The 15,314-nt window shown below is 47.3% G+C and overlaps 1 protein-coding gene across 3 annotated transcripts in view; it reads left to right on the forward strand.

Moving 5' to 3' along the window:
• Positions 1-1,773: 1,773 nt before the first annotated feature.
• Positions 1,774-15,314, forward strand: part of TRAF3 (TNF receptor associated factor 3) — a 118,637-nt gene continuing 105,096 nt past the window's right edge. The window contains exons 1-2 of one of the 3 annotated variants that reach the window (XM_030320045.1): positions 1,774-1,885; positions 2,408-2,520. The gene's annotated coding sequence lies outside the window, so the exon portion shown is untranslated. Of the gene's footprint in view, positions 1,886-2,407; positions 2,521-8,112; positions 10,694-15,314 lie in introns of those variants that run through there. The other 2 variants (XM_030320042.1, XM_030320043.1) reach the window with 2 other exon arrangements.

Below are 15,314 nucleotides of genomic sequence, written 5' to 3' on the forward strand. Positions count from 1 at the left end.
CACGCAAGGCTCTGGAGGGGAACCCACCGTGAGGGAAAGGGGAGCCCATCTGGTGACCTGGGTTCAGCACAGAGCCCAGAGGTCTGTGCACAAGGGCTGGCTGCCGCTAGCCGGTCACCCTGACATGGTTGCTTGGGAGAACAGCAGCCATCTCGGGTTCTCTGGTCTGAATTCAGAAAGCTGTGACCTTCTGTGGCCCAAGTGGGGGCGCCACTGGAGCCCGAGTCTGGGTAGCAGGGCTCCACTGCTGTGGCTGGAGGACAGAAACCTGTTGGGCTGCTGGAGCCAGAACCACGGCTCACTGTCCAGGGTTCCGGAACGTTCCACAGGGGAAGCTGCAGGAGGAGATGCTGGACTTCCTGCCTCTACTCACATGAGTCATTGGAGAAATACAAGAAGGAAGACTGGCTTAAGCTGGTCACACTGGTCTCAGCTCTGGTCCAGGGACCTTCATAAGCCTCCTTGAGAAGCGAAAAATGAAAAGCCCCCTTCTGTTGCCTCGTAAACACGGGCAGAGTTGGCCTAGGGCCTCCCAGAGACAGGCCCAGCCAGGACGGGTGCAACCTCAGAGGCCTTTGGGGTAATCATCGATGACTTCGGGACTGGCGGGGCCAAGGCCCCGGGATGAGTGGGTGGCCCCGGGTCTGGAGGCTGCATAGACGCCAGAGGTCCAGGGAGGAGCGGGGTGCGCGGTGGACTCTTCTGCCCCGGGCACGCAGGCCACGAGAACTCTGGGCACTCGCGGCAAACTGGCCACCCTGTTCACAGTTGACTGAGAGGCAGCTTCCTGGGTGTGGGAGGAGCCCAGGGAGGAAGGAAAGGAAACTCCAACCAAACAAATGCGTAGACATCCCGCTCTCAAGGGAAAAAAGCAGGGGCCCAGATGGCTTGAGTCACCTTCAGCCCCACCCACCTGCGCGTGTGTCTAGAGGAGTGTGTGTGTGTGTGTGTGCGTGTGCATGGCTGTGCGGGAGCATGAGTGTCGGCTAGTATGGGAAGGAGTGTGTGGCGCGAGGGCACGGGAGGGTGCCAGTGCCCAGGTGAGTGTGCGCGTGGCCGTGAACGTGTGTGCGGCGAGCATGTGTGCATGAGTGGGGCCGCGCTTAGGAATGCAGGTCTGTGAGCCCGTGTGGGCAAGTGTGCGCGTGAGTGTGAGACCGAGTGTGCCCCAGCGGCGGTGCAGTGTCCGCGAGCGTGGCTGCGCGGGTGAACCGGGTGACGCCATCGCTCCTGGCAGCGACACAACCTGCACCTCTGGGGCCCACACGCGGCTGCGTGGCTTCTTGACCCGGAAAGGGGAGGGGGAGACGGCGGGGGCGCGCGCGGCTGCCGGGGGGCGGGGGCCGCGCGGAGCGAGGGGGCGGGCGGCTCGGCGGCGGCCGCGGGGGGCATCGGGGGCCGCCCCGGCTCGCGCCGCGGCGCCGTTGCTAAGGCCGGCGGGCGGGCGCGGGGCGGGCGGGCCTTAGCAACGGGTCGCGGGCGCGCGCGGGGGGGGGGGGCGGGGGCGCGCGGGCCGCGGGCGCGTGGGGCCGGCGGCGCTCGCGGGCTCCTGCGCTCCCACGCGCGCGCGGGCGGCGGGGGCGGGGCGGGGCGCGCGCCGGGGCGCGCTCCGGCGGCCGGCGGGGATTTCCAGCGCGCGAGAGGAAGTGCTGCGAGAGGGTGCGTGAGGGCGCGAGGGAGCGCGGCGCGGCGCGGCCGCCGCGTGCGCGAGCCGGGGTTGCAGCCCAGCAGGGACTTTCCAGCCGGCGGCGGCGGCGGCGGCGGCGGCGGCCGCCGGCCCTTCCCCGCCCCCCGACATGGGGCTGCCCGGGGAGCAGGACGCTGCGGACCGCGGCGGAGGACGAGCCCGGCGCCCCTGAGCCGGCCGAGCGGGGCGGACCGCGGGGTAAGGGGTGGCGACGGCGGCGGGTGGCTGGCGGCAGGCGGGCGGGCGGGAGGCTCCATCCCCGGCGGCCCCTTCCCGCGTCCTCGGCGGGCGGCGGCGGCGGCGGCGGGCCCGGGGCCGGAGCGGGGCCGGGGCGAAGCAGGCCCGGCGCCCGGCGGCGAGTGCCCGGTGCGGCGCCGCCTCGCCCCCGCCCCCGCCCGGGCCCGCCCGCCCCCCGAGCGCCTCAACTTCGGAAAACTTTGTCCTCGAGGCCGGGCCCGGGGCCCGCGGGCCGGGGTGCCCGCAGCTTTTCAGGAAACGGGGTGCCGAGGCCTCCCGGGGACGCGAGCCCCGCGGGGTGGGGACAGCCGGCATCCCCCGCGAGGCCGTGTGTTCTGGCGGCGGGGGCGGGGGGGGGGCGCGCCGGCTGGGGGTCTGCATCCACCGAGGGGTCCCCCCGCCCCCCCCCGGGCTGCCGGCCGGGGGTTGGGGGGGCTTCTGAAGCCCTTATTTAAAAGTTTATACTGAGTCATTCCTCTGCAGATGAACCTCTGACTGATTCATAATCGGGGAGCTGCAGTGGCCTCGAAGGCAGGCGGTACTGGGATCCAGTTCGGGGCAAAATGCACACATTCCACCTTTGATTCATAGTAAAGGTCAGACCGGGCTCCCAGAGGTGCAAAAAATGAAAAGGATGCCTGCCACGGTATTTAAAATTTCATCTCGAGGCGCCAGGCTATCGCTCACGTACGCTTTGCCACGTTTTCACGCCGTCACCCCATTTGGGGACATCTATTTAATATCGAGACCTGTAGAGAGAATTCCGTGTGGAATGTTCTTTACCCTTAATTTGCAAACCTGTAAACAAAAGGGAAACGGATGAACTGTCGTGGACGTGCTTTGAAATTTAACAACCCTTCAGCTAATGCTCCGTTGAAGAAAACAGTTTTATTTCACGTTTTTCCTGTGAAGCTCTGAATCAGATTTCAGAAGGAGATGGGGGTGTGTGAGCGTGTGTGTGTGTGTGTGTGTGTGTGTGTGTTCATTTATTTTTGTGGAGTCATAAAGGCTGTGTTGAGCGTTACCTTACCGCTTCTTAATTTACATTCACAGCATACAACAGAGGAGGAGCCATAATTTTTTTTTCCCCCTGGCATTTGTCGTGAATGCACACTGGTGAAGCGTTTGGAAACGTTTTCTGTAACCTTCTATATGGCTCTAAAATTCTTATTGAAAGAAATGACCAGGCGGACCGTCGGTCGGTGCTAAAATCTGCGCGTGTCTTTCACATCTTTGAAAATGGCCTGTTAAAAAGACTGCATCATGTGTAGGATGTCTGGCAAAATAGTGCATAGCCAGTCGTGTTTCAAGCGCCAGGGGATATTTGCTTTTTTTTACTCTGTTGTGACTATATTATTTAGAATCAGTCTATAGACGAAGAATTCTTTGGCCAAGCAAGATAAGCCTTGTTAGTAGGAAAATCAGAACATAGCAGACAAGATTGGAAATCCCTGTGAGTAGGGGCTCATGACAAACCCTGACAGACCTGGGACTCTAGCATCACTGGTTCAAATCGGCCCTTATCACGCATGAGGTTTAAGACGTTAAGGTGTCTCACCCAGACGCCATCTGTTCCAGCTGTCACAATGCAGAAGCCAGGAAAGCAGAGAGAACTGGCAGGGAGAATTCCAGCTTTTTTTTTTTTTTTTTTTTTTTTAAAGACATTCATGTGAATTTTTCTGTGAGGGGAAAGACGACCAGTTATTTTGCTTGGATTCTATCCATGCATTTTGGATTTAATAAGATGGCCTCACTCAGTGAGAAGGGTGTAAAGACATTCCTCTGGAAACAGGCAATAGCACGGTCAGTCGCTTCTGTTAATACCGTCAAAATATTCTTACTCTTGTTCGTGCCTTGAAGAAAGTCCTTCATTCCACTGAAACATCTGGGCTGCTGCTTGCTGTTTTCCCCTGTGTTTGGGATTTTGATTCTGTAAACACCCTGGCTAAAATCCCTTTATTTTTTCACTGTGCAAACCTGAGAGAGGCCTTTCTGGGGTACTGTCAGGATAGCTGTGCTAATGAACGGAGGAGGAGAATGATTTATCGCTCTCTTAAAGTCCTTCTCTATGATGTTAAAGCTGCACTTTCAGAAAGATAAAACAGTCACCGTGGTGTTGCAAGTCTAAGCTGGCTCAAGCAAACAAAGGAAATTGCGTTAAATTTGCCCATCTCTATTTTCTCATCTCCATATAGCAGGACTCTCCAAACAGCAAGTGATCTTAACTATCAAGTATTATGCAATAGCTGAGTTTCCTTGCACTGGTCAATTTAAGAACTATTAACTTGGTAGAGGAGACGTCTTGTGACCAAGGCCTCCTGTGTTGATTCCATAGAATCTGGACCCCTCATGTGCTTCTTCACGAGTGTTCATAGAGGAAGAAACACTATTTGGGGGGAATGGAGGGAGAATCATCATGTTGACTTCACCTGCAGAGACAAACTGGGAAGAGAGCTACAGAGTGGGAAGGAAGGAAGTGAAGTGAGGCCAGTGGACCTGGAAGGTGACCAGAGAGAGGCAGTTGAGGCCTAACCGTGGAGGTGATGCTTAGGCTTATTCTGAGTGGGAGGAGTGCAACCACAAGGAGAGGCCAGATGCCCCGGGGCAGGAGGGCAGTAGAGAGGTGAATGGGGGTGGGTGCCACTTGCATCACAGCAGGAGGCTTTGGGTCCAAAGGAGCTAAAAGAAATAGAAGAAAGTGTAGTCTTAAACATAAAGGAAAAATGTCAGGGGCGCCTGGGTGGCTCAGTCGGTTAAGTGTCCGACTTCAGCTCAGGTCATGATCTCGCGGTTCACGAGTTTAAGCCCGGTGTCGGGCTCTGTGCTGACAGCTCAGAGCCTGGAGCCTGCCTGGGATTCTGTGTCTCCCTCTCTCTTGGCCCCATCCACTGCTTATACTCTGTTTCTCTCTGTCTCAAATAAATAAGCATTAAAAAAAAAAAAGTAAGGAAAAATGTCAGAAAACTACGTGTGCTTGTGTGATACCCATCATTCATTATTAACTAAAAAATACAAAACGTCTTTCTCATTTTAAGGAGCTTTTTTTTAATTGTTTTTTTGCACAACAGTATTGTAGATGATTGCGGGGGGGGGGGAGCTAACCAACCTAGGAAGGAGGAGGTGAGGTGTTTTTGGTTTTTTTTTTTATCATTAAGCAGTAAAAATTTTTTTGGATGGGATTTTTTTTTTCCTCCCTGTGCAGACACCTTGGGCTGAGGCTGGCGGGTAGTGAGATATTGAAAACGTAGGTGACTGTTGGTTTCTCACAACTCTAAAAATGAGGTGGGAATCTCTTGCTGAATTCTGTATTCCTCGAGATAAGTGGATCATTAACTGGGAGTTGGGAATCTTTTTCTCATCTAACCTAATGTTCAGTTAATGTGCCTTGAGCTCCCGTAATGTTCTTGTTACAGAGCTAGGATGGGTGAGATTCGGCACCTGCCTTGAAGAGCCTGGGCTGCAGAAGTCCGCCCCTGTGCACAGGGAAGGGAGATGCCAGAAACCAAGGGTATGGGACCACCACAGCACCTGGACTGAAGCTTGTGGCAGGAAGGGCGTGGAAAGGTGGAATTTTACCACCCTGCCCTCAGGGAGCAGGCGCTCGGCTGGAGCGAAGACCCACCTAAGTAGTCATAAAACCAAGTAGTCATAAAATGAGTTAGTGAATTGTGTGGAAGACTGAGAGTACGGTGGAAATCCGGGAAAGGGGAAGCTCTTGGCCGGCTATGGGTAGGTGGGGGGGGGGGGTAGTCGGGGAAGGCTTCTGGGAGGTGGGTGTTGAGTCCCAGCATGAGCGAGGTCTCTGGGCCTCTTGCAGGGCCCTGAGGATGGCAGGAAGGGGATTTCTCCATACCCCGCTGTGTTTCGGTAAGAGGAGATCTGACAATTTGCTGTCCTCCAGTAGATACAGTGCTGGTGGTGCCGCTGGTCTGCGGGGTTCCAATTGTAGTGTTTCCAGTGTTGTCCTCCCGCTCTTACCAGGCCCTTTGTGACCCCGGGGAACCGGCTTTCTACACTGTGAAGGGCCTGGTCTGCACTGGGGAACGGAGCGGTGAGTGGCAGCACAGTTGCTGTCTCTACTGTTTCTCCCTGTAGGTAGAAAGGCTCAAGAAGTGGTGGTGAGGGGAGGGGTGGAAATGTTAAAAAGCACCTCTCTCAGGACCCCCTCCCCCAACCTACTGCTCTGTCATCTGTGCTGAAATGACCTAAATCTTTTTAATTCTCAAGAAATAAAAAATTGGGTCCTATAATTTCATTTCATGATTTGCATTTTTCTAGGGCTTGCTCCATGCAGGTTTTTTTTTTTTTTTTAATCTTTTTTTTTTTTTTCAACGTTTATTTATTTTTGGGACAGAGAGAGACAGAGCATGAACGGGGGAGGGGCAGAGAGAGAGGGAGACACAGAATAGGAAACAGGCTCCAGGCTCTGAGCCATCAGCCCAGAGCCCGACGCGGGGCTCGAACTCACGGACCGCGAGATCGTGACCTGGCTGAAGTCGGACGCTTAACCGACTGCGCCACCCAGGCGCCCCAGCAGGTTTTAACTCTGTGTGTGTATATATATATATTTTTCTAATGTTTTTAATTTATTTTTTAATTTATTAAATTTATTATAAATTTAATTAATTTATTAATTATTTCTGGTGGGGGAGGGGCAGAGAGAGGGACAGAGGATCTGAAGCGGACTCTGCGCTGACAGCAGCGAGCCCCCAATGTGGGGCTTGAACTCATGAACCATGAGATCATGACCTGAACCAAAGTTGGACACTCAACTGACTGAGCCACCCAGGTGCCCTTATACATGTGTATTTTTTAAAGGTTTTTTTTTTTTTCATGCTTATTTATTTTGAGGGAGAGAGAGAAAGCGAGTGGGAAGGGGCAGAGGGGGTGGGGGAGAGAACCCCAGCAGGCTCCGTGCTGTCAATGCAGAGCCCAGTGCGGGGTTTGATCTCATATGCTGTGAGATCACGACCTGAGCCGAAATCGGGAGTCCGATGCTCAACCGACTGAGCCACCCAGGCACCCCGTATATATTTTTTAATGCAGGTTATTGGGTAACTTTTTATGAGGCCATTCTACCAAGAAAGATATCAGGCATGCTGTTCTGATATTCTGATTTTCTTTCCAATTTAAACACTGATTCTATGGCAAAACCCAAAAGCATGTTTATTGGAAACTTGGTTTCTTTGAGTGGAGATAAAAGCTAAATCAATTAACCAAGTGGGATAATAAAGTTTTCAGGACACTAGTAGTACCAGAGTGGTAAAACCTGAGTCTCCAGGAGTCATGAGAATTGTAGTGAAGGTTTCTAGAGACCAGCTTTGTACTCTGGAAGGTTAATGCCCAGTAGGAGGCCTGCATACACTGTAGGTAATGAAGTTCCCATTAGACCTCTCCTGTCAGTGTTCATGTCCAGAACTGCAAGTTTGGGAGAGAGGAGAGCCACCCCAGAGGCCCACACAATTCCACGTGGTTTTGCTGATAGACTTGCAGTCCGGTGTGCCTTGTAGCTGCCTCCCTTGGCTGTGCCCCTGCGCCCACCCCTGTCTTCTCCCCGTTTCACGGCATTAAGAGGCTTGTATGACGGGAGACTTCCTTTGACACGGTACCTTTCTTGGGTGCTTTTAATGACTTAGAAAGGAAGAACAGGGCAACTAGTTCTTGTCCTTCCCTGCCCAATAATGCCCTGAAGTCACAACTTTATTCTAGAAATTAAATTCTATCCTTTTTGGATTAATACAGACTGATGTTTGAGATGTTATTATAGGGTAAATTAAGTGTTCTGGTTTTAGATGGCTTTTCTGTGTGGGAAAGGGCATGGCATGGCTTTAGTGTAGTATGTTGCAAGTCTCTAAGGCCCAGTCAGTTTTATTTAAAAATTCTAAAAAAGATTTATTATTTATTTTTGCTTTTTTTTATTTTTTAAAGTTTATTTTACTTATTTTGAGAGAGAGAGAGAGAGAGCGAGAGACAGACAGACAGCATGGACAGGGGAGGAGCAGAGAGAGAGGGAGAGAGAATCCCAAGCAGGCTCCACACCCAGCGCAGAGCCTGATGTGGGGCTCAAACCCATGATCCTGAGCCAAAACCAAGAGTTGGACGCTTAACTGACTGAGCCACCCAGGCGCCCCTATTTTTTATTTCTTAAGTAATTTCTACACCTAACATGGGGCTTGAACTCACAATCCTGAGATCTAGAGTCACATGCTTTACAACTGAGCCAGCAAGGCGCCCCTTTATCTTAAGTTTTAATACAAATTTCACATTGTACTCAGTAATATGACTTTTTTTGAAATATAAACACACTTTGTCTCCCAAATTTTTGAGTACCGTTAATTCTCCAAAAGATGCATTTTGTTTGTCCTTGGCTTCCCTAGGACCCCTGAGGGCTCCCTTGGCATTCTACCATGTGTCCCTGGAGCTGTCCATTCCCCAGCTTGAGGAGGGTGCAGATGATGGAAGGCACCAACTTTAAATATCTGAATGCCAGTCCTGCTCTCTCTACTTGGTCAGGCTATTTGTTCTGTCTGAATTGCTTTCCCCATCTGCAAAATGAGGCAGAAAGCACCATGCACATCACGTGCTTGTTAAGAGTGAAATGGACAATAAAGCATTCTACGATGTTAACATAGAGAATCAAGATGTAGTAGAGTAAGAATGTTAGAATGTAGACATAATATGCCCTTGCCTGTGGTAGGGACCACGGAGACTTTCTAGTTGAATTCCCTCTTTTTTTATATGAGAGGCTCGGAATGTTTGGCTGAATAACTGTCCCAAGTTGGATAATGGCAAAGCATGGACTATTCACCCAGAGTACAGATTTTTTCCTTATATGTTGTACTTTTCAAGATTTTCCCCCAGGGAAGCTGCTTGGTCTCTATTCTGACTTGGGATAATTGAGACTTATTTGATCAGCACACATTTTTGAGAGCCTACTCAGGAGCTGTGCTAGCTGTCAAAGCTGACTAGTCAAGTAAACTGCTGTCTGATCACCATCCTCGAGGAGCTTATGGAAGATGGTGAGCCGGAAAAGCCACTGTGTAGGCCCTGTGCGGGTAGAACGGAGGTGCTGAGAGAGTGGGGGGGGGGATGCCCTGTCACTTGGACTGCGGGGTTAGGAGGTGTTTCCCAGGGAGGACGACCATCAGCAAGCTCGCAGAAGAGAAAGGGAGGCAGTGGCTGGCAGAGTTGCGTGTCACAGTCTGAAGGCGCTCCCTGTGGCTGTGTCGGGGAGAGTGATCGGGAACAGGGCACTGGCTGCCTTTGGGTGCCACCTCTGTGCCAGCCTAACTTGGAGTAAGAGTAATTCCCATTTTACAGATGAGAACAGTGAAGAGCGATAGGCCTGTTGGACTCCAGAGTTCCTGTTTTCATTACTGTGCCGCGTGGTCAGTTTTAAGCTGAGTTACAGTCCTGTTTTGGATTTTGTTCACATTCTAGACTTTTTAGTTTTGCTTTCAGATTCTAACGTTTTAGTTTTGCTGGTAAATAGTACTTTTTAAATAAATTATGTATTTTTCCAGCATGTTTTTCCTGTAGCCTTTCCTTCTAACATCTGTTTTGCCTTCATTGATTCATTTTTCTAGCTGGTATTCCCTCCATTTCTTCTTTCTGTTTTGAGTTATTTTCTTATAGCAGCAACATTACATTCAGTATCCTTTAACAAATTCAGTTAAGATGTTCTTTACCCCTGTGGTTCAGATGTTGCTTACATCTTGCTGAGTAGCAGTCCCAAACCTGATTTACTAATGTGTTTTCTTTCCCCTTTCCCTCTCTTAATTTACATTTAAACGGGTAGTCAAGTAATAATGATAGTGTTTAGTCATTATGTTTTTATAAGGTTTTACAAGCATTAGCTTGTTAGTGGTGAACAAGTCCCTGGTGCCTGGTCACTCTGTAGAGAGCATAACGCTTGCAGTCCAGCACAGTCAAATTTCTACCCATTCATCTGGAATTTAATTATGACTACGGATTACTTACGGGAATATAAGTTAAAGGCAAAGAAGCCTTCTCCACAATTAGCGAGGAAATGATGTTGTTGACTCTTTTGGAGAAGATTTTAAGTGGCTCTTCTGCTAGAGCCACTGTAAAGTTTTGAACACAGAACTGGGAAGGGTCAGTGATGGCTGGGTTGAGAGGGGGAGGCTTGTTTCATGGACATCTATCTGTACCTGCTCCAGGAAGGGTTGTGAATACTGACACACGTCTAGGCCCCAAGGCCACAAGGTCAGGTTCCTGGAGTGATACAGGGTAGATTCCTTAGTTCTTAACATGAGTTAGACTTCTTGGGTGCATGCCATGGTATTGGATAGCAAGGGCCTCATGTTCCTGGAGCCTGTTGTGCTTTCTTCAGGTTGAGGAATGTTCTGGTACATCTTGGATGTGTCTCTAGTGTTGAGATGACAAGCTTCTCAAGGACAGGGTCACTTCATCATATTTTCGGTGTGGCCTAAGATGCGCTCAGTAACAATGAGACATTTATGTATGGGAGGAGTATGGGTCTGAAATCAGGCCTGATTTGAATTCTGGTCCTTCGTTTAGCTTACTTATCCTTTGTGAACCTTAATTTTTCTTAGCCATGGAAAGGTAATTGTGAGGAATAGAAGTGAGAATGTGAGTGAATGTGAGAACCCAGCATATCATAAGTGCTAATTCCTTTCCCTCTTTCCTTTCCTGAGTGATTTCCTAAAGGGAAAACCTGCCTTGTTAGCAAGGGGAATGACAGGCTGTCTTGGGAGTGTGGCTTGGCCCTGGGAGACTACCCTGCAGGTAAGTGTAGAAGCAGCGTGTTACTGAACCATAAAGAAATTACTCATAATAAAGAGTAAAATGATTTGTAGAAAAGGACTTTTTTGCCTGTGATGATTTTTGATAAATTAAAATTTATGTTTTAATTTCAGTAGATTATTTTTTCTGTTACTTAGCAGAATAATTTTCTTCAGTTCGTTCTCATCTCTGTTCAAATGTCACTTCTTTCAGGAGGTCTTCCCTGAACACCCTAATTAAAATAGGCCACATTCACTCTCTAGTCTCTTACCTTGCTTTTTAAATTTGTAACAGAAAAGTTTTGTTCATCATCTTAACCCGTGTACTAGGAGAGTGCCTGGAGTGTGGTAGGTACTCAGGTGTTTGTATGGATGAATCAGTATACTGTAGCCTAACTACATTTTCTTTTATTGAGGCAAAATTCACATTAACATACAATTAACCGTTTTAGAATGTACATTTCAGTGGTATTTAGCATATTCACAATGCTGTGCAACCACCAGCTCTCTCTAATTTCAAACCTTTTTCATCATCCCATAGAAAAACCTTATGCATTAAGTGATCAGTCCTTATTCTGTCTTCCTCCCAACCCCTGGTAACCTCTCATCTGCTTCCTGTCTCTATGGATTTGCCTGTTCTAGCCATTTCATATAAAAGGAGTCATACAACAGGTGACCTTTAATGTCTAGCTTCTTTCACTTCGTTTTTGAGGTATATCTAAATTATAGCATGTATAAGTGTTTTGTTCCTTTTTATGGATGAATAATATTCCATCCTGTGTATATGTCACAAGTTATTTATCCATTCATCCACCGATGGACATTTGGATTGTTTTCCTCTTTTGGCTATGATGAATAATTTGTGTAAGTTTCTGTGTAGACATGTGTTTTTATTTCTCTTGGGTGAAATACCTAGGAATGGAATTGCTAGGTCATATGGTAATAATTCTGTGTTTAACTTATTCCCACCACAGACGTCCTAGGGTTCCAATTTCTGTACATCATTGCAACATTTATCTATCTAAGCTAGTCTAGTGGATATAAAGTAGTATCTTCAGTGTAGTTTTGTATTTCCTTAATGGCCAGTGATACTGAACATCTTTTAATTTATATCTTTTTTGGAGTGATGTGCACTTAAGCCCTTTGCTCATGTTTTAATTGGGTTGTTTATCTTTTTGTTGTTGAATTGTAAGGGTTATATATATGTGTGTGTATATATATATATATATATATATATATACACACACACACACACACACGTGTATGTGTGTGTATATATATATATACATACACACATACGTACATATGTATACCCGTGTATGTATATATATATATGTACACATACACGCACATACATATATACTTAATCTGTTTCATTTTTGAGAGAGAGAGAGAGTGTGTGTGTATGTGTGTGTGAGTGAGTGAGTGAGTGGGGGAGGGACGGGGTGAGAGAGAATCCCAGGCAGGCGCTGCACCGTTAGCACAGAGCTGGACATGGGGCTTGATCTCACAGATCACAAGATCATGACCTGAGTGGAGATCAAGAGCCGATGCTCAACCAACTGAGCCACACAGGTGCCCCAGGAGTTCTTTATGTATTTTGAATATTAAACCCTTAGTAAATATGTGGTTGACAAATATTTCCTCCCATTCTGTAGGTCTTTTTTTCAGATTCTTAATAAGGTCCTTTGGTGCACAAAAATTCTTACTTTTGTTAATTCCAGTTGATCCATTTCTTTTCTTTCTGTTGCTTGTGCTTTTGGTATCAAATACGAGAATCCATGGACAAATCTGAGGTCATGAGGATTTACCCCTATGTTATATAGTTTTTACTCTTACATTTAGGTCTTTAATCCATCCATTTTGAGTTAATATTTGTATATGAAGTGAAGTGGGAGTCCCACTTCATTCTTTTTTTTTTTTTTTAATTTTTTTTTTCCCAACATTTATTTATTTTTGGGACAGAGAGAGACAGAGCATGAACGGGGGAGGGGCAGAGAGAGAGAGGGAGACACAGAATCGGAAACAGGCTCCAGGCTCTGAGCCATCAGCCCAGAGCCCGACGCGGGGCTCGAACTCACGGACCGCGAGATCGTGACCTGGCTGAAGTCGGACGCTTAACCGACTGCGCCACCCAGGCTCCCCCCACTTCATTCTTTTGTATGTGGTTATACATACACCATGGTCTCAGCACCATTTGTTGAAGAGACTGTTCTTTCCTCATTAGGTGGTCTTGGTACCTTTGTTGGAAATCAGCTGGCCATAGATGTTTGAATCTATTTTTCAACTCTCAGTTCTGTTTTATCAGTCTGTATGTCTTTCCTTTTGCCAGTGGCACACTGTTCTGATTACTGTAGCTTTGTAGAAAGTTTTGAAGTAGTAAGAGAAGTATGAGTCTTTCAATTTTCTTTTTCTTTTTCATTATTGCTTTAGCTACTTGAGACCCCTTGCAGCTTCATGTTAATTTGAGAATCAGTTTTTCTCTCGCTGCAAAAAGAGGTCGTTGGAATTTTGATAGGGATTGCATTGAATCTGTTTTGGGGAGTTGCCATTGTAACACTGCTAAGTGTTCGAATCCATGACTGTGGGTGTCTTTCTACTTATTTACATCTTTAATTTCTTTTAGCAAGATTTTGTAGTGTCAATGTATAAATCTACCTCCTTGGTTAAATTTATTCCCAGGTATTTTGTTCTTTTGGATGTTATTGTACACAGAATTGTTTCCTTAATTTTAAGATTTTTCATTGCTAGTGTATAAAAACACAATTGATTTTCGTGTGGTGACCATATACCCAGACTTTGCTGAATTTGGTTATTATTTTTCTAGTAGTTTTGGGGATTTTTTTTAAAGTGTTTTTAATGTTTGTTTATTGTGAGAGAGAGAGAATGAGCAAGCAGGGGAGGGACAGAGAGAGAGAGAGAGAGACAGACAGACAGAGACAGTGAATCCCAAGCAGGCTGTGTGCTGTCAGTGCAGAGCCCGATGCGGGGCTGGAACCCAAGAACTGTGAGATCATGACCTGAGCCGAAACCAGGAGTCGGACACTTAACCAAGCCACTCAGGTGCCCCAGGGGGGTTTTCTATGTATATAGATTTTCTATATATAGAATCATGTCATGTACAAATATCGTTTATCTTTTTCTTTCCTTTTATCCTTTTATTTCCTTTTTCTTGCCTAATTGCTCTGGCTAGCACTTTTACTAGAGTGTTGAACAGCAGTAGTGAAAGCAGACATCCTTATCTTGTTCCTGGTATTAGGGGAAAGTTTACATACAATCTTTCACCATCGATTATGAAGTTAGGTGTGGGTTTTATTTCATTTTTGTTTTTGTTTTAAAGAAATGCCCTTTTCATTTTAAGGACATTCTCTTCAATTCATAGTTGGCTGAGCATTTCATCATGAAAGGATGCTGAATTTTGTCAGATGCTTTCTGTGTTTCTATTGGTAGGATCATGTGGGTTTTTTCCCACTTTATTCTGAGTGTGGTGTTTTACATTAATAGATTTCTGCATGTTGAACTACCTTTGCTTTCCTGGGATAAATCTCACTTTGTCCCGGTGTATAATCATCTTAATGTCTTGTTATATGTGATTTGCTCCTATTTTGTTGAGGTTTTTACATCTATATTCATAAGGGATATGGGTTTTTAGTTTTTTTGTGGTATCTTTGTCTGGCTTTTGTATCAGGTTACCAACTGCATTTTGACTGGACATCAGGCTTCTTCAGAATTTTGAAACCTGTCCTCTCTTCCATGTATAGAAAAATTTAGGAGAGTTTTCAGGCAGACAGGATGATGATGATCATGCCACATACCTCCACAATACAAGGCTGCCCGTCATAGCTTATCACTGGGAAAATCCTGGCTGATACTACCACTGTAACTCTGTGTCTACCAGTGGAGAATGAAGGAGGGGACACTATTCCTGATGCCAGGACAAGAGAGAGATGTGCCTGTCGCTTTGTGAAAAAGCCACAGATTGTTCCAGATAATGATAGTTGAATAACAAACTGCCCTAAGTATTAGTGACCTAAACCAGCAGTAATCTGTTATTAGATCTTATGGTTCTGTGGGTTGATCAGGCAGGGTTCAGCTGAGTGATTCTTCTGCTCTGTGTGGCATTAGCCAAGGTCACTCACTGGTGTTTATCTGGTGTCTGGTGTGGAGGTCCAGCATGGCTATGCTCCCATGACTGGATGGTTGGAAGGCCTAGCTTTTAGTGGTTCTTCCTTTCCATGTACTGTCAGGGCCTCTGCAGATGGCCTCTCTGCTAGGGTGGTCGGATTTCTTACATGACAGCCTAGGGATTCCTACAATGAGTTTTTTAGGAGAGGAAGCAGAGGCTGACAGATTAGTGTTCGTGTTATTCCTACTATGTTCTATTGATCAAAGAACCTGCGAGGTACTCCCAGGTTTAGGGAGAGGAGACACATTGCTTATCTCTTGTTGAAAGGAGTGTCTGTTTGTGGCCATCTTTAACCCACTGCACATGTTGTGGTTTGATTCCAGTGCTATCAACAGTGTATGTTGTGTATGCTTCATAAGACAGGCTTTTGTGGGTAAAATGGAAACCCCAACTGCTGTGTTACCTGTTTTCTGTGAGAAAATGCATTCTGTCTTCTGAA

Source organism: Lynx canadensis, chromosome B3 (assembly GCF_007474595.2).
Source record: "Lynx canadensis isolate LIC74 chromosome B3, mLynCan4.pri.v2, whole genome shotgun sequence".
Taxonomy (NCBI): domain Eukaryota; kingdom Metazoa; phylum Chordata; class Mammalia; order Carnivora; family Felidae; genus Lynx; species Lynx canadensis.